The sequence below is a fragment of the Thermobia domestica genome, chromosome 1 (assembly GCF_964235325.1).
Source record: "Thermobia domestica chromosome 1, izTheDome1.hap1.1, whole genome shotgun sequence".
Taxonomy (NCBI): domain Eukaryota; kingdom Metazoa; phylum Arthropoda; class Insecta; order Zygentoma; family Lepismatidae; genus Thermobia; species Thermobia domestica.
In genome coordinates, this window is record NC_137454.1 from 311554163 (window position 1) to 311574353 (window position 20191).

The 20191-nt window shown below is 36.9% G+C and overlaps 1 protein-coding gene and 1 long non-coding RNA gene across 2 annotated transcripts in view; one reads left to right on the forward strand and one right to left on the reverse strand.

Annotated features, from left to right (window-relative positions):
• The window catches only part of LOC145662249 (calcium-activated chloride channel regulator 2-like), a 148760-nt gene that overhangs the window by 48431 nt on the left and 80138 nt on the right, over nucleotides 1–20191 (reverse strand). The gene's annotated exons all lie outside the window — the stretch shown is intronic.
• Nucleotides 5711–20191, forward strand: part of LOC145662258 (uncharacterized) — a 227004-nt gene continuing 212523 nt past the window's right edge. Inside the window, exon 1 of the long non-coding RNA XR_014127021.1 lies at nucleotides 5711–6216. This is a non-coding gene — a long non-coding RNA (uncharacterized LOC145662258). The remainder of the gene's footprint in view (nucleotides 6217–20191) is intronic.

Below are 20191 nucleotides of genomic sequence, written 5' to 3' on the forward strand. Positions count from 1 at the left end.
TAGTTGTATGCCTCCAGATTTTTTTTTTTTTTTTTTTGTCTCAGGTGGAACGGGATGGCCCCCTACAGCGTTCTTAGAATTACACTCTAAAAGCCCACAGTGTTCCTAGAATTGTACTCTAAAAGCCCCTCCCATACAACTGACCTGTGCTTCCCAGCAGACACCTCACATTTGAACTCTGTTGAGATTCTATGTAAGTTTGTCGGCTGTACGTACAAATTTAGAGAATAAACATGTATTAGGGAATGAGAAGTTCTCGAAATAAATTTGCAAGCTGAATATTTTTTCGCGACATAAGTGAAGAGTATACCCTTGAAGAGTACCCTGGAGAGTAAGAAAGCTCTAAGCAAAATAATCATTGAATAAATATCAATGTAATCACAGTAATGTGTATATATATGGCATGTTGTGTTTCTACCAAATTGTCAGAGCACTAATTCTCTCATTTTTTCATGTGAGCGATCTCGCTATCGAATTTCCAGAAGAACATACAAACGTGTCTCGAAAAATATAAACACAGTTTCTGAATTTGCTTAAAAATTTATTAACTCGGAATAAATTATTTGCCTTCGAAATGTATACCATCTTTTATTATTTCAAATGATTGAAATGATTCAATGTTTCAAATCCTACAAAGAACAGTGAATACCTAAATAATTTTTTAAAAATGATTCTCACAAACAGCTTTTACTTCCATTTTTCAATCGATTCAAGTTTAATTATTTTGTGATAGTGCTCCAGATTCAAATACAAATGTAAAGTGTTCATTGAGATCAGTGTTTCAGAAGATTTTATTCCGGGGGCTGGTGGAGATATCTACGTATAAAAATCCTGTTATAGAAGTACAAGTAGAAGTGGTAATTTTATCAGTAACTAACTATTGTTTCATGGTCTTTCTCGTTCCGAACCAAGAAAGAAACGTGTCAGCCTTTATCGATACTGAGTCTTGAAAAGATGCTGATTTGACAACAAAATTTATATTTTTTATTGTTTTATGATGTTATTCGAAGCTAAACCATTTTTAAAATGGGAAAGTTACATAGGCCTCCTTATTTGTTGAAGTGGCGCCAGGGGTTCTGAAAAAAGGATATCAGAATAAATGGGGAAATCTTGCCTTTCGACTGTACTGACGATATTGACAAATGTTCCTATCGAAGTAATTACTGGTTCAGTCGAATCTAAGCAGTCGTTGCTGGAAGATTGCAGTCGTGTTGTGTGTTGTGCTACCAAACAAAACTTGGTTAAAAGTTGTAATTTTAATTACTTGGTATAACAGCTCTTTTTGTGGGCCTCAGCCTTTCTGGTGTTGCCTCGAGACGAGACAGAACCATTCGATACGAGACGAGACGGGCACATCTTTTCTGGACGAGACGACACAGCCATAAGTTTCGTCTTGTCTCGTGGCAACACTAGACTCTCTAGATATATCAGTAAAAGGAATGACAACGTTCCTCACGGAGCACGTGTTAGCTCTCAGCCTCTTTCTTTCACTGATGTTTGTTTACATAGTAGATGAATATATAGAGAGTAACAAAAGGATGAGATATGCAGATTCTCCTGAAACCACATTAAAATTGTAGCAGTATTTGGAGCTTTTTATAAATGGATTTACCGGGGAACTAAAATAATTCTTGGAATTGATCATACAATATTGATATATATATATATATATATATATATATATATATATATATATATATATATATATATATATATATATATATTACCCGACTTTAATTGTAAACGAATTTTGAATAAATTTGCATTCCCTGAATTCTTATACATAAAAAATATAAATCTTTTAGCGTACGAATGAGAGGCTTTAGGAAATTAGGCCAATATAATTAAAATGATACTGTCCTTTACAAAATTTAAGAAGAAGACCATGATCGAAAAAGCATCAGTCAAACTATAAAGGCCAATGGTAGCTTTTGTCATTTCTTACGACCACTATATGCACCTTATTGCGAAAAAATATTCGTATTATAAAACCGATATCGTTCAATAAGTGTCAAATTTAATAGATCTTGAGAGATGAAATTGTCATTACATCTGTAGCATAATATATTCTAGCTTTGGGACCCATGTCATTATATGACTTTCGCGATAAGTGACAAGAAGAATATAAATCCCAAGTTCAAAACGTAAGGAAAGAAACCGGCTGTTCGCCCTTCAAATTATGAAAAATGTACCAAAATGGTTGAAATTATGATTTTGTATTTCTTTACGAGAAAGAAGAATAAAAATAAAAATTGGAGCAATTATGTATGTATAAGGCCATTTTTCTTCATCCATCTTCTTCAAAGGCCATCTTCTTCAAGTTACTAAACTAACTTCAAGTGTTTCAACCATTTTTGACACATATCTCGAAAACTTTTAGTGATATTAGAGGCAAGAATACGTGGTTGATAATGAACTTTTTAATTATGTCACAATACTTTTGAACTTTACATTATGAGAAATGGCATATTCCAAAAATAATTCAGTACCACCCTAACCTGAATTTTACCAAAATATTAGCGAAAGTGATACGGTGTGCGTCGTCCAGGGTTTAATTCCCGGTGTGGCACTCAAACATTGCTGTGTTGACCAAACATCGAGAAAAAAGTTGGGAAACTAAAAGATAGCGGACTTCAATCTAGACAGCCGGCTACGTTGGGTGTAGTTGTGCTGACCACTAACACAAGCCCGCTGCAGACTCAGATCACAAGGGACTGTTGCGCCAGGAGTTTATATATATTAGTGTTATTATTTTACCTTACCTCTCAGTAGCGTAAGTAAGGACGAATGGGCCTCCCCGCAAAAATGTTAAACGGACCCCCTCTATCCACATCCATGAGTCACGTAAAATTTACAGAGAACAGTTTTGGCTTTTTATGTTCTATCTAGTGAGTCACAACTTGCTTATATGCAAAAAAAAATGCACATTATTATTATTATTATTATTATTATTATTATTATTATTATTATTATTATTATTATTATTATTATTATTATTATTATTATTATTATTATATTGTACTTTAGTTTTCGTCTATTCTGCTGTACCAACCTCGAGAGTCTACGACATCCGACATTTTTAATGAGGTGTAGTCGCCCCACTTTTTGTTGTTTGGTTCGATGCTGGTTTCACTGTCCTTTTCCCACCTTTGAAATACATAAGCACGGCAGATCGCGAAAACTCGACATGTCGCGCTGTTTCCGAAATGAAGCTCCCAGCCATTTACTCACCCTGATATATCGTCGTCCTTCCCCATTCAAGGCACAAGCACCACACTGACTAATCGAGTGAGATTCTTGTCACGTTTGGCGCGCGGTTGTGTTATGCCTTGTAGCTCTTATCTCTGCACAATGATTTCGTTCAAAAAGTAGCGAGTGGTCATAATGTTTTCGCTGGTCAGTATAAGTTTTGTTGGCATTTACTAAATAATCGCTCAGGTGTTACCGTCTTCACAGGTAAAAATGAGATATAGTTGGAACATCACAAAATTTTTAACATCCTAACATTATAAAGTTTAACTTCGAAACTGAAATGGGCCTCTTTCTGTTCTGGGCCTCTCAATGTTGCGGGCCCTGCAGGCCCTTTAGTTGCGCCACAGCATTCTCTCTACTCAGAAGGATAGGGACACATAGAAAAGTCAAAATTCATTCTGTCCATTTTTCAAACATCATACACTTCAGGGAAAAAAATCATATAATACTGATATGTAAGAAAATATTGGTATTATTTGTTTTCTGTATACAAAGAACTATTTAGGTTTTTTATCTCATATTCTGGTAATAATCGAAAAAAAAAAAGAAAATAGCTTCATGTGATAAACGGACGAAAGAAAATTTGTCAACGCGATGCGAATGACGTTCTCTGCAACCTAATTCACGTTTTTCGTACAAAAACTCTATTCCTATCTGCAAAAAGAAAAGATTTCTGTTACCCGTCAATGGGTGATATCAATAAAACGGAGAAGTTACTCATTACGCCCAATTTTGAAGTAGTTACTCGCATTGGTATCAATAAAAAGAGAACTGAGCACTAGTCGTCTCGGCTGACCTCAAAGAAGCCCCGCCCTTTTGAAGTAACCACACCTCTATTCTCGAGCCGAGTAACTACTCCGCGTTTGATATCAATAAAAATCAAAGACTCTTCTGTAATGCTAGTAACTTCTCCAAATTTGTGGAGCAAGCTAAATAGGTGACTCCGTGCGAAATATGGCAGAGTTTATGATTGTTTTGCTATGTAGCAATATTTATAAATTGCACAGAAATGTTGCAAATGGAGATTACAAAAAACACAGGTTCATGAAAGAAAATGTAGAGTAGTTAGCACAACATTTTTTAGGAGAATCAACGGAAATTTGGGGTGATGCACTACGTAATGATGAAAAGATGCGGGTTTTCTTGCTTTACGTGAGTGATACGGGATTCCAGGTCTGAATGTCAGGGGATTCAGTTGTGGCTCAAAATACTGTGTCTATGACTGCTACAAGTGTAATGGATGCGATTATTGCGAAATCTGAAAATTGATTGTTTCCGAAGGTGTGTGTAATATTCAAACAGCAAAAGGCAGAGTGGCAAGAACAATATACATTTCCGGGTGCTATCGGAGCACTCGACTATAAACACGTGACAATAAAGAAACCTAGTATTTTGGAGACGAATACGCTAATAGGAAGAACTCCTTCGTGGCTAAGCGGATAGCGTACATGCCTTTGGCATGAGAGACCCGCATTCGATTCCCGGCGGGAGCTCATATGGTTCGGATTCCAAGTTAATCAGTGGGTCCCGTCTCATATAGCTTCGCTACTGAAAAGGACATTAAACTCAAAATCAACTCAACTCAACGCTGATAGGAAGGGTGTATACATGAGAATGTATATTTTTTTATGCTAAGGTGAAAGAGGACATGTATGGTGTGAAAAACGCAATCAGATGGACGTGCTTTACGACGTGACTGGCTGGACTATTTAAAAAAGGAAACAAAGGGACCAAGTGTCTGATTTCGTTCTTAAAGCCAAACAATCTTGGATAAGACCTTGGACAACACGTGATATGCACTTGTCGTGTTAATCTTTATATTGCTGGATTCCAATCAACAGCCATTAGTTTCAAGAGGTTCGTACCCGTGGTTTCGGTATTACTTTCTTGTTGCCCGTTTTCTTTTTCAAATTATTATTATTATTATTTTTTAAATGCTCGCTCGGATATTAAAGATTCTCTTTTGGATTTGTGTCTCATTTGTAGATGTATTTGATATTTCGTTGCATTGCATTTCACTGTAATTGCTTCGGCTTTCCTTCGTTTACTTTCTGGTAATTGTGACTTTGAAAGTACCACTGGAACTTTTATAATATCCACAAATGCACTTTAATTGAAACTGTCGTTGCTACTTGTCCCTTCCATGGCGTTTAGGATACTGCGCCAAAAGTTACCCACACCGAAATGACCGCCCAATAGATGGGAGAAATGAGTAACTACTTCTTTTATTGATACGACTCAGTGCTACGTGCAGAGGAAGCGCGAGTAAACGTTCATAAATCTGGAGCAGATTAGACCTGAGTAGTGGCTTCTTTTATTGATACGAAATTGAGGGAGGAGATTACTCCAGGTGTAGTTACTCCGATTCTCAAGCAGGACTTCTCAGGAGTAGTTACTTATTTTTATTGATATCACCCAATGGCTGAGATTTTGCCCTGCGGCTGAACAACACGGCTTGTATAAATAGACTCTGACTGACCGCAGGTGCACGAAGGAAAAAAAAAAACTGTTGGATTCCTCTCCCCGCCCACTTCAATTGTGGATATCCTGGACACATTTAAACTGAGCGGTACGATCTTTCAGTTCTTCCCAGTAGAGGCGCCAGCAGTGACTGCTAAAAGAAAAAATAAGCATCTGGTGGCGAAAAGGCGAAGTGCTCGGACAAGGGAGTGGGCACAGTAACCTTAAACCTGCCATTTTAAACGAAGCTATTAAATAGGGCCCTACGGGTAAAGCAAGCACAAAGAAATTGGTATTGTACAGAAAGCCCTGGATGTAAACTCATAAGCCACATACATAAAAAGCCATGTTAGTTGGTGTTGCCTAGGCTTGAGGCAAGGTCGGAAAAGGAACTATTATTATTATAGGAAAGAAAAGAAAAAAAAAGGCAATGTGATAAGTTATAGGTCATGTAGCCGATGGCATTCCGTACTAATGGTTACAAGGAAGAGAAGAGACAGACAGGTAAGAAAAAGTTTTTCGTATCAAAATCATCTTTCTTCGAGTGGTTCTTCTTATTTTCCTTCTATCGTCGGGGGTGGATCGACATAATGGTTTCTTAACGACTGTTCCACAAAGTCTAAATGGTTATTGTACCCGGTGATCTAGTGACGAGAAATGATGGATTTGTTTTTTCTTCTTATTATTATTTTTGTTTCTTTTGGAGGGTAAGAGCAATCGCCACACTGTTAAAAATATGTGGCGTTTTCGTGTTTTGCCGTTCGTATCTCTCACGTTCCTGAGGTTTATGTTCGAATTGCTGAATCGCCATTGCCGAAGGAAGGAAATACCACAAAGGGTGTTATTATATATAGGCAAATACGGATAATTTTCTAGTTCAGTGTAAAAAACAGGTCACAAAGTAAGCTTGGGTAGAAATGGAAAGGAAATATTGAACATATATAATGGAAGAGAAAAACTTAAAATATACACGTATAGCGTGTACGTTACGCACAGCAAACGCATGCAATATGTAGATTTGGTGTGTGTGTGTGTGTTTTTTTTTTTTTTTTTTTTTTCGTTTTTCAACAGTCAGCAAAGCATTGAACGAAATCGTAGCAAAAAAGTAAACTTTTCCATGTTGTGTTATATTATTATTTTCATTAACGAAATAAAACCTTTTTCTTTTAGTTTAGTTTAACGTCCCACCTTTTAAGGGAGATGATGATGAATAAAATAGAGGAATAAAGGAAGTAGGAGGAAACGGGAGAACTCCGAGAAAACCTATGAACATCCACAGGAGTGATCTACTGGGTCTGGACTGGACCCCCTCCTAAACTTTGTAACTCTACCAATGTTTCTATACTTTCTTAAGAAAACTAGGATTGCTCCACGAGAGAAACGTTACCTTAAAAATATGATCTTACATTACATCTGTACTCTTTCATTTCTAATAAAAACAATTTAATTTTATTATTTTTGCTGAGAATATAGGTAGCAGTACTTTAAAATTACTTATTGCTTTATCGAATGTAGGTTATTACCAGTTCTACTACCTAGACATAGTGGTGGACCTCTCCCCTTAAACTTCGGACACTCCGCAACCCAAATTTCTAGGTGCGCGCCTGCACACCTTGTTTGTCCACCACACAACCGATTTGACGAGAGTTAGGAACAAACCAGGGAGTCCACGCGCCAGAAGTGAGCGCTCTACCCCCTGAGTTATCGCGACGTCAACGAAAGAAATTTTACAATATTATCAACGTTAAAAAGATGTCCAAAGATATCAATCAATAGAACTCACTGAACTGAACAAACTGATATGGACGACTGAAAATCCTCATGCGTAGTTTACGAGAAAAACGATTTTTTTGTAAACCTAAAAATTTATGCTGTACGATAACCCTTTCACTATTAAGAAACTAAAGGATGTACTGATCATGGCTTCCCTTTGAACACAATCAAGACGACAATATGATTAATGAGATGTAGCCCAAAATTATGATCAATTCTTAATTCTATAGCCGAAAATTATGAACAACTCTTAACCCTATACTATAAAAAATTTTGATCAATCTAATGTTTGATTAACTATAATATGCAAAAGATTAGAAGTAAATCAATTGATAGATGACGTTCAGTTGAAGAAAATAAAATTCTTGAGAGTAAATTCTGATGCGTAGTTTTGGACAAAATCGAAAAGCGAACTTTATGGAGCTAAAATGCCTGCCATTCGTTGCCGATAATAATTTACAGTTCTTTCCCCTGAAACAGAAGTCGAAAGTCATGAGAATATCCCGTGGAAACACGCCCTTACGGATCAGAGTAGAACAAAGAGAGCTTGAAGAGATCGATAATTTCAAGTATCTGGGAAGTATTTTGACGAGAGACGCTTACTGCACCAAAGAGATCAGGTAAAGAATTGCCCAGCTAAAGAAGCATTCAACAAGAAAAGGTCACTCTTAACTAGCAGGCTCAATATTGGACTTAAGAAGAAGTTGGTCAAGTACTATATATGGAGCATTGGACTGTGTGGTTCAGAGACTTGGACATTACGGAAGTTAGAGAAGAAATATTTGGACAGCTTCGAAATGTGCTGTTGGAGAAGATAAAATGGACAGAGAGAGCAACAAACGAAGATGTTTTAAAACGGATAGGAGAGAAGAGGACACTTCTAGCCACCATCCTTCATAGAAAGGCCAATTGGATTGGACACATCTTGAGAAGAAATTGTCTTCTTCACACCGCCATAGATAGGGTACAAGATTTGAGACTGTCTCGTCTCGAAAATGTGCTGTAAAAGTGATGTCTCGACTCGAAAAATGTATATTTTTCTATTGAAAGAGCTGTGTCGCGACTCGAATTTTGTCAGGAAAATTCTGTCTCGACTCGTCACGTGCGCATCTTTAGCCATAGAAGGAAAGATGGAAGGGAAGCGAGGAATAGGAAGAAGAACACAGCTGATCGATGATTTGAAAGATATGAGAAAATATTGGGAGTTAAAAGAGGAAGCTGAAGATCGACAACAGTGGAAGAAACATTTCCAGGCCCAAATCTAATTTTTATTTAAATCTCATTAGTCCCAGGACCTGTCGAAAGGCAGAATACCTATACCCCTAATAATAATAATTAGAAAGCATGGGATTTTTTTAAAGAAAAAATGATGTAAAAGAAAAATAAATAAAACATTTAAATTCGATTTTTTTAAAAAAGTTTTCATCTGTAGGGAACTGACACCCATTAGAAAAATAATGAAATGAAATTGAAGCACAACGGTTAAATTGAAATGAAACGAAATTATATCTTTCAGTTTAACGTTTTACGATTATGGCTTTCAGTTTAAAAGACACGATGATAAAACAAGTCATTGATGATGGAAGACTTGGTGGAATGAGACTGTAGAAGGAAATGACAGTACCGTGAGGCAACCCATGAACACGACGTTTTCCACCAAATTTACTTGACCGGGGATCGAACCCGACTCCACGCATCAGAGATAAGGGCTCCAGCACCGTGTCCCCAATGGTTAAACTCAAAAATATATTCAACATAAAACAAGCTAAGATATGTACGAATACAAGAAACACTTTTACTTGATGAAGGCATAGGCCTATAATTCAACCCCATTAACTATTTTTTTTTTTTTTTTAACAAAACTTCCCAGCAATAAGTATGTGAATTCGTTTAAATTGCAAAACAAGAAGTATGCCTATTAATCGTTCCACTAGTGGGTTACAAGGGAATAAAACCCACTGGAAAAGACCAATTATCAATCTTTTTTTTTTTTTTTTTCGTTTTTCAAATTAAACACTTGCAGAAATTAAAATCATCTGGTGGAGTGGAAGGTCAAGAACTATTCAACGCAAGAAAATAACCTCTAGGAGGGTTATTCGTAAGGTTACCATCTTAGAGTTTTTAGTTGCTTGTAATGAACTTTAAAAAAAAGAAAACAACTTCCCCGAGAAAATAACCCTTAAAAATGTTTTATATATTTTTGTCCGATCTTCCAGCAATATAGAGGGAGCCCATCAGCCAATGTTTGGAGGAGGAGTTGAAAGACATAAAACTCGAGCGCTGCGGTCGCTTGTATCCTGGGAACCACCTGAGGCTGCAACCTTGATTGCAGGAAAAGTACAAATCTACAAAAGCCTCGAGGAATCCTATAAATGTTTGTAATGGCATAATCATGTGCTTTGGGACTTACCTTCTTGGAAACAATGATGGGAGCGTTTTGCGAATGATTGTCGTTTCTTCTTTTCGAAATGTCTTTCAGACAACTACAGACCTATATTTTGTTCTTTTCCCCCCTTATACGATTACAGAGGGAGGAAATGACTGAACCAGCAGTAAGACTCATGCAATAGTATATGATCACTAAGGGATCTTTGTTGAGTCCTGTCCTGCTAAGAAGATTGACTAATATTTGCTAATACCGTATTCTCTTTCGGCAACAATTTCATTGCAGCAAATGTACTGAAGTCTAAAAGTAGATCAGGGCTCCCAAATAAGACATTCAAAGGAAATAATTTACAAGTACCATATTCGTCCTTGTTAGGAGTATTTGTGTATTTTTAAGAGTATCTGTGTCATTGATAAGAGTATCTGTGTCATTGATAAGAGTATCTGTGTTATTGTTAAGAACATCTGTGTCAGTTAGAATCACTGCACCACTGTTAGGAATATCTGTACCACTATTAGGAGCACTGCGTCACTGTTAGGAGTATCTTGTCACTATTATAAGTATCTGTGTCACTGTTAGCAGTATCTGTGCCACTGTTAGCGAGTATCTCTGACAGTGTTAGCAGTATCTGTGTCACTGTTAGCGAGTATCTCTGTCACTGTTAGGAGTATATGTGTCACTATTATAAGTATCTTTATCACTGTTAGAAGTATCTGTGTCACTGCTAGGAGTATCTTTGTCATCGTTAAGAGCATATGTGCCACTTAGAATCACTGTGCCACTGTTAGGAGTATTTGTGTTACTGTTAGGAGTGTATGTATCACTGTTAAGAGTATCTTGTCACTGTTAGAAGTAACTATGTCACTATTAGGAACAGCTGTATCACTGTTAGGAGCATTGTCTGTATTAGGAGTATCTTTGTCACTGTTAGGAGTATCTGTGTCACTGTTAGAAGTATCTGTGTCACTGTTAGAAGTATCTGTGTCACTGTTAGAAGTATCTGTACCACTGTTAGAAACACTGTGCCACTGTTCGCAGTACCTGTATCACTATTAGGTGGCAAGAAACGTCATACATCATAAAAGTTCGTTTTTCTTAATTTTCCCGAAAACTACGCATGAGAATTCACCCTGAAACATTGTCTGGATCGATTGATTTATGTCTTAACTTTGGATAGTCTTATACTTGAACAAAAACCAAAGTTTAAGACTTAATTATAATTTTGAGCTATATCTCTTCCTAGTATTAAAACGAACATTTGATGAGGGTATATACTGTATCTAGATTTCAGTTTAAGTTTCATCTTAACAGGTAGCGTGGTTTTAAATTTTTGTGTTTATAAAAGAACTTGTTTTTCTTCTTGAGAACTAGGCGTGACGATTCCCATTCACCCATATCATTTTGTTCAGCTTAATTAGATTTATCGATTGGAATATGGATAATCTTTGAACTCCTTTATATCAGTGTTCGTAGGTTTCCTTAACAAAATTTCCCTCAGCTTACTCTGAATTTTCCCTTTTCTTATCAAATTTTCCCTAGTTTGTTGGGTGTCCAATACCTGTGACAGAAATTATTTGATAATATTAATTTAGCTGTATTAAAGAAAGTGCCAACCACATTTGTTTTATGCATTTACTTTTTCCTTCACTTTTTTAAAACAAAAAATACACTCTGTTAACAATGGGTGCAATTTATCCTATTTTGATCACACACACACACACACACACACACACACATACACGCAAACTGTTCCTGTTGTATTGATTTGTCTCTGAAGGACAAAAAAGAATTAAGCATTTGTATTGGTCAATCAATCACTGCAAGAATTTCCCTGGATTTTCACATTTTATTGAAAAATTCCCTTTTTGCTAATTTTTTATTTACAAAATTTCCCTACGTTAAGGAAATTTCCCTCAAACTACTAAAACTGCTTTATATGATACTAATGTTGTAAGATTTGTTACAAGATACAACATTAACAACAATGTACCGGTAATAAGATTTTATAAAATATGAAAAGAAAGATTAGTCAGCCAACAATGGCATAAAAAACAATCTGCTTTTTTTTAAAAAGTTGTCACTGTTTATCTGAACTTTATTTCCTGTGCTTCTTATACTGATGATTTAGTATATAGACCCCAGAAAAATCTCTTGGTTTGAACTGAGTTCCATATCTTGCTTGTTTCGTTTGTCTACTTATGACATTTATTTCTTAGCCTATTTGCATCTGCAGAATTTCTTAGCCTACCAGTAGTCTACATACTTTATGTAAAAGACATTTGTTTTATTTATAAACGCAGCAAGTGGAACATTGTAGTTCTCATTTCTACACAATAGGACATCAACAAACAAATATCTAACAATATGCGGAATGATATATGTTTGTATTTTATATATATAATGGATGCAAGGACAATGGGAGAGGGAAGTAGCAAATATTTTAGATCTCTGAACTTTACAATATGTTAAGTACATCCCCCATGTCTTATTTCTGTTCTGAAAAGATGTTTCAGAAATTCAACAACACTGCATGATTCTCCTACAATGTTCTTCATCTTGTTTGTGTTATTGGACTTTTAATTCACCTTCTGGTCTCTTGAAGACAAAGATTTTCTTAGATCAAGAAGAAAAAGAAAAACAGGTATAGTTTGGGTGAAAGAAGGAGTGAGTCTTTTTTTTTTTTTTTTTTTTTTTTCTATCCATCGCCAACAATGTTTAGCGAAACGCAACAAGTTATTTCCACTTGACTTGCAAGCTAGCGTCCGTTGTCAGCTGACGAACGCCACACACGGGCAAGGTGCGACCTGCGACCCATCTCACAGCAGGTGATTCTGCTAAAGAAAGAAAGAAAAAAGAAGAAGAAAAGGTATCTATCTATGGTCGGAGGGGCAGGCGATTATAATGGAAATCGAACAAAGCTTTGCACAACTATTATGTAACAAATACTTTTTTTTTTCCTTTTTCGTTTACGATGTAACAGATTTCACTTCTCAGTTGCACTATATGTTAGAATTATATATTTTTCAAGGTTGTTCATTAGCGTATCTCAAAAACTTTTTTCAAGTGAGATTCAAATTTACTAGTCAGAATGTTAAAGACCACAATACTTCGTTCTCTTCGAAAGCAAGTGTATGATTTATGACAATTAGCCTATTGCAGGGTTTCTCAACCTGCGTGGTTTTGACCCCTATAGGGGATCGCGAGACGGTTTCATGGGGCTGGCGAAGATAAGCGGAAATGAATGAAATGACCAAATTTGGTTCTAATTCATTCGCTTTTAGGGAAGTTACCGTATCCACTATATAGAAGAAATGAATCTACTATTATAGAAATTGATGGGTGAGATCTCTGCAATAGGTATATTAAAAGTTCCACACAAGCTTATTACAAACCACAAATTATTATGCCATTGTGCTACAGCTTAACGTGGGATCCGACCACATGAACTTCCGCGGGTACATTTTATAAAATGTTAGTCCTGGAAGACAAAGTGAAAGATGCTTTTTACGTAATTTCCAAACTCTGTTTGAGATTCTCAACCATCTTTTCTCTCTCGTTTATTATTATTATTATTATTATTATTATTATTATTATTATTATTATTATTATTATTATTATTATTATTATTATTATTATTATTATTATTATTTAGCTAATGTTCAATCTAAGAGAACCATAAGGGCAGACCCCAAGAAGTACTTGTAGTAAGTGGACTACAGTTTGAGAAACGCTGACCTAAATATTTATATATAAGTCTGCCGACCAAATAATTGTTGAAATTGGTTATGGTAATCAGGAAAATGTTTGGAAATGATCATAATTCCAGACTCCTATTTACATCTGTGGCGCCAACCCTGAGAAATGGTGAGTTTGTTCAAAGTGTTTTAAGTAGTTTAAGAATGAAGTTCAAGATCATAAAAAGAAAGAATACTACTTATCATCTACCAATTTTAAAAAAAGTAAGAGAAAACACTCGACAGACCTACTTCGACACCCACGACTCGGAAAAGAGTACATTTCCTATCTTGAGAGTGACTGTGAATATTATTAGTTCAGTTTAGTTAATCTTCCAAAATAGCCACCACATTATCACAGTTAATGGCTAATAGAACGAACAAAAACATGTAGGCAATATAATAAAGAGTTCATTCCTTAATAGCACGACATTACTGGAGCGTGTTTGACAAGCACTCACTCTTACTGTTAAATATACGATAATAAGCTATCATTTTAAAGTTTTTAATGATATAATTTTCTCTGCTCCGCCCCCTGCTCTTTTAAAACAAGCACTCTCAATTAGAAGTGAATTCGGCTCGTAGAGTGTCTGTTGACAGGACATTTTAATACATCAATTACACGAAAAACTACAAGGGAGAAGGTTTCTTTTCTCGGTAAGTATACACGCAAGTTTGTCATGAAAGAATACATGTGTCAGTCTTGATAGAAAACAAATCGTGCCTAAAGAATGTTTATCTGATAGTGAGTTCCTTATTATTAAGAAAATTATATTACTTTATAATGGTTTCTGATTATCAAAAAACTGACTTTTAGTGTAATATAGCGGGAATGATTCAGGTCCTGATAATATATAATTTACTTAAAAAAAAAATCTCTTTCTTGCATCGTACTAAAAATATAATACAAGATTAACAATTACGTTGACACTGGGTACATGTACCTATACTGAACTGAACTTAGAGCTTCCTGCGAGACAACAGTTGAGGCTGTCTCGTCTTTAAAAAAAAAAAAAAAAAAAAAAGTCAAATGTTTCGTCTCACGGTCAGAAAATATACGTTTCTATTGACAGAGTAGTAGCGTCATTTCAGGTTTTGCCAGGGGGTGAGCGGGATTGACCACAGACATAAGCAAATGAAAATAAAATGAATTTTTTTAGTTTCACGTCTCACGGTTATGATGACTAGGTTAAAAGAGACGGTGGTGATGAAAAATGGATGCAATGGTGGAGTGATTAAAGTGAAAGGAAACGAGGTAACCCCGAGAAATCCCACGCACACGGTGTTTGTCCATCACAAAGTATTTGGCGCGAACTGAATTGAACCAGGGACCAGAGGTAAATGCTCTACCACTGAGCCATCGCAGCCCCATAGACATAAGAGTATCACGTTTTTTTATTAGTATTCAATTTAATAAAAAGCATAGGGTTCTCAAACTCAGGGGGAATAACTGCCCTCCCTGTCCCCTTAAATGACGTCGCTTTGACAGAGTTCTATCTCGCATCGTTTCTCGTCTAGAAACTTCTCTCTCTTCTTGTATTAGTGAGCAACGTTACCGATTATTGAGCCAAATCCCAGCTCATCAAGGGCCAGACGGTTCTGAATTGAGTGATGTGTTATCAGCTCATCGGTTATTTGTGGTTTTCTTTCTTCGAATTCACTACCTTTTAATTCAAGTAGATTCCCAAGTCTCGTATCTAAGTCAATCGGTGTTATATTTGTCTATATAAGTGATTCCCATACTTTTTATTATTATTATTATTATTATCCACGATGCGCTTAGTGTACCATGATTTTTCGAATGCATCCCAAGTCAAAGCAGAATTGTATCTAAAACAAATACATCAAGAAGTAAAACATATGTTTTAAATTCACAAGAAGTTCTTGATGCGAAGCTTTACTGTGACAGAAAAATCTTAATAACTGGGATCATATCTGCGACATTTCTAAACCTGTCATTGCAGTAAAATACGAGGATCATTCAGGAAAAAAGGAACGTGTTGGTGTAAAACAAAAAGGGAAAACGATGTATTCAGAAGATAATGTGGTACAGAAACTGAATACCTTACCTTTATCTTTCAAAATATTTGCCGACCATTTATCGTGATACCAATTTGTCTATATCGTCATTGTATTCTACAGCGTTCAATCTATTTAAAATGTCTTTCAGTTTACCAGTAGTGGGAAAATGCTTTTCAGAAAGCAGGAATATTTTCTGCAGCACACAGTATATTACATTTATAATCACTCAACTTGAGCCAAGCAGCAAAACGGTGCAAATTTGAACATGAACGGTCTATAGAGTTGTGAGTCCTGAACACGTGCGACAAAATTGACAATCCTGTCAGTATGAGGTGCGGAGTGTAAATAGTGATTTTGATTTCCATTTATTCCAGAATTTGAAACACTCGCTATCCGGAAAGCACTTTCCTCCTCCGGAGATGAGCTTAAAGACGTTTTCGATACATCGGCGGTAACAGAATGCAATGACAGTAGACCTATAGACAAACCGGTATCACGCTATGGTAAGTGCTTGAATGTGTGCTGCAAATATGTTGAAAGCAGAGTATGAATCTTTTGAACACATCCCCTGTCGCTTTTGTTTAACACAAAACGTTTCTTCTTTATCTGGATGGATGGTCCCTTAAAGTCTGCATCAGGGCATCGCGGCGCACAGTTTGGTTAAGCATGATCTACATGAAAAGAGATTTTACAGAAAAAGAAATGTCAACGTTTCCAACGCATCTGAACACAGTTACGTTCGAAAATAATCAAATTTGATTTTTTCTGAAGGCACCTTTGAGCTTGAAGCACCCAGTAGGAAATCAGATTTTACTAGGAGGAAACAAATAATGTATTTCCTTATAGAAATATGCATATTGTTTCCATGGCAAATAAAAATAGGAAACGCAGTTCTAAATGCTCATTTTTGCACAGGATAACTGAATTAATTCAATTTAATCATATATTGGCCTTGAGAAACAGAAGTGATGTCCATGGCTAAAAGGTGACCGGAGCTGCGACGTCTTCAGCCCCTTGAAACTTTCAGTAGTTTGTTTAGAGAAATATAATAATAATAATAATAATAATAATAATAATAATAATAATAATAATAATAATAATAATAATAATAATAATAATAATAATAATAATAATAATAATAATAATAGTAGTAGTAGTAGTAGTAGTAGTAGTAGTAGTAGTAGTAGTAGTAAGTGAAGAATGTAGATTAATTCAAGTTAACCCTTCGCAAGAAGCTTCTCTCAGACGTCGGCCCTCATGTCTTACAAGTTAATGTTCCGGCTACGGGACTGGTTAAAGAATAAAAATATTTTATTTAATTTTCATGTACAGCGAGCACATATCCCACACACTAATAACTACGATGCATGCTCTACAACTAAAGAAATCTGGTGAAGGGATTTACTGGAATACGCACATCTTTGTGAGGAAAAGCAGTTCTGTTACCATTATTTTGAGATTTATTCGCATCCTGTAGTACAAAACAGTACGCTTGAAATATGACTTGATATTCATTAAGTGACATTGTCCTTAATTTGAGACACAGGAAGAATAAACAATTAATTGAATTCTATTTGTGTAACTCACTGAATTAGATACATGAATACTAAACATGAAATATGATGTCAATTATACTAACGTAATCCTTCTCATTGTCTAATAGGTTAAGAGTGTACTGAGGTTCTTTTTTGTTTTCTTAACTGTTGTTGTTAATACTCGTGAATAATAAAAAGAGATCATACGAGAGAAAGGATTATGGCGACCTTTCATGACTGGCACGGTGACCTCACTTGGAGGCCGAGGACAAGCGACCTTGGAAGAATCTTCCTCCTGCCCATCCTCGTTTATTTTGCACAGCCTCCGTGTTCCTCTTACTTGTTGATATCTTCACGAGTCGTGTTTATCAACGCTGTTCGCCTCTCTTCTTGAGGCTGGTCGGGTCAACTTTCTCTTTTCAACATTCCATTCTGATGCCAAGACTGCATAAGCGATAACATTGAACATATTATTAACGCAGCGTTATAAACACGAGGAACCTGTCTGTCAAGCTTCCTTTGTGTAATACAAATTTTATAACATTACGCTGTACGAAATAATAATAATAATGGGACAGTTTTTATGCTGATGTTGCTAAAACATTTTTTAAAAAGGATGAATATACGCTTTCCCATGCAAAAACAAATCTTTATCACTAAAGAGTTGAGTTGAGTTTAGCGAGGCTATATGAAACGTGGACCTACTGATTAACGTGTAATCCGAACCACATGAGCTCCTCCGGAAATCGAACCCGAGTCTCATATGCCAAAGGCGCGTACGCTAACCGCTTAGCCTCTGTCACCAAAGAGATTAACATTTAAAAAAATGGAATTTCCATCGGACAGATAACGCACAGTTGGGTAAAATGGGGTAAGCGCATCGTTCCCATCCAATTCGTTTCTACGGCGCTCAGTTGCCTTTTAATAGATACGAGGGAAAAGCTTGTATACCAATATACGCTTTTCCGTCATATCTATTCGGTCTATCGATGCAAAATTTGGTACACGCATTTCTTAACTCCTATAGTATTTATCCCGGATTGTAATTTGGATTGTATGCTTTTACCCGGGGCCACTCCAGAGGGGCCCAAAGTTGTTGGGAGGGATTTCTGGAGGGAATTTTCCCGACATTCTCTCAATTTTTGTTGTTCAAGTACGTTAGGGGGCCCAATACATAGCACCTCTGCAAAGCCTGTTTCATGCTGAAAAGAATAAACTAAAAGTTATGACTTTTCAATGAACAGTGTTGATGCAATAGCTATTTCACTGCGAGTCTATGATTTTTAAATAGTAACAGGGTTAATGGGCCCCAGGGACTTACTCTGTAGTACCTAATGTTTTGCGCATGTACATCTTTGTTATGTTTATCGAATAGACTAAGTTTGATTCGGATGTCAGGATGATAGGTTCATGTCCGTTCCTTGTGAATAAATACGAAATGTTTGATCCGCCGGAAATTGATCACAGGACAATGATAATCAAATCCACATTTGCTAACTATTAGGGGAGAATTAATAACCCCTATACCAAATAAAAATCAGTATGTCCCTGCATTCACAAATTACTTGCAATTCACAGTGTATAAGGAACCGATCCCCGATCCCTGTCAAGAGACATGAGTTTACATTGGGTGATTTTATTAAATCAGAAGATCAACGTTTGCTAATGATTTCTTTCTTCCGATATATGGGATTTAATCATAACCAAATGCTCAAAGTACATAGTGCTCCACAAAGGAGCAGGCCCTAGAAATCACTTGATTTAGTTACAAGTGGGGAAAATTGTTTCTAGGAAATGAAATATTTTATAGATTTGAATACTTTCCAGTTTTCAGAAAAGCTGTTTGCCAAGGTAAGCAAAATAACACATTAGAATAACCTAATAATGATTCAAGAATGCTGCAGAATATTACAAATTATTAAATATTCAGAATAATGCATTAAAATAAACTTCCCCCAAATAGAATACCATGCTACGCTACTAATATTTTCCTCGGAAAAGAAGCTTTCTTACTTGCGTCAGTTCGTCCAATATAATATTTGCTATTCCTAGGTAAACTTGCATGGCATTTAGAAAATGTTTACTTCTGCATTTGGAATTTCCCGGAACATCTTTCCCAACACCGAGACTATATAATTTAATATGAAATCCGAACAAAATACTCTATATATGGAGAATCGAAGCCTGATCTCCCGTACTAAAAACGATACCAGTAACTATTTGGGCAAGAGATTGATCTAGAAAACTTGTAGTTAGAACAGTGACGAACTCTTTAAAATTATTAAAAGAAAATGAAATGTGTATCTCTTAGTGTTGAATGAGGTATTAAAACAAGGAAACGCCTCATCGTGGTTATGCCTTGCAGACCATAGATGTTCATTTTACTTCGACCTCACTCACCCTCGCCCTCGCAGTAGCAGTTGGCCCTCACCCTCGTTCACCCTCGCCCTCGCGAATGGAATTGTCCATCGCCCTCGCGCGCCCTCACCCTCGCTGTCGAAACTTGTCCTCGTCCTCGCGCACCCTCGCCCTCACCGTCGAAGCTTGTCCTCGCCCTCGCACACCCTCGCCCTCGCGGCCAAAACTTGTCCTCGCCCTCGCGCACCCTCACCCTCGCCATCGAAGCTTGTCCTCGCCCTCGCGCACCCTCACCCTCGCCATCGAAGCTTGTCCTCGTCCTCGCGCACCCTCGCCCTCACTGCCAAAACTTGTCCTCGCCCTCGCGCACCCTCGCCCTCGCTGTCGAAGCTTTTCCTCGCCTTCTCGCACCCTCACCCTCGCCATCGAAGCTTGTCCTCGCCCTCGCGCACCCTCACCCTCGCTGTCGAAGTTTCTCCTCGCCCTCGCACACCCTCGCCCTTTTCGTCGAAGCTTTTCCTCGCCCTCGCGCACCCTCACCCTCGCCATCGAAGCTTGTCCTCGCCCTCGCGCACCCTCGCCCTCGCGATAGGAGTTGTCCATTATCCTCGCTCGCCCTCGCCTTCGTGCTCAAAACTTTTCCTCGCCCTCGCGCACCCTCGCTCTCATTT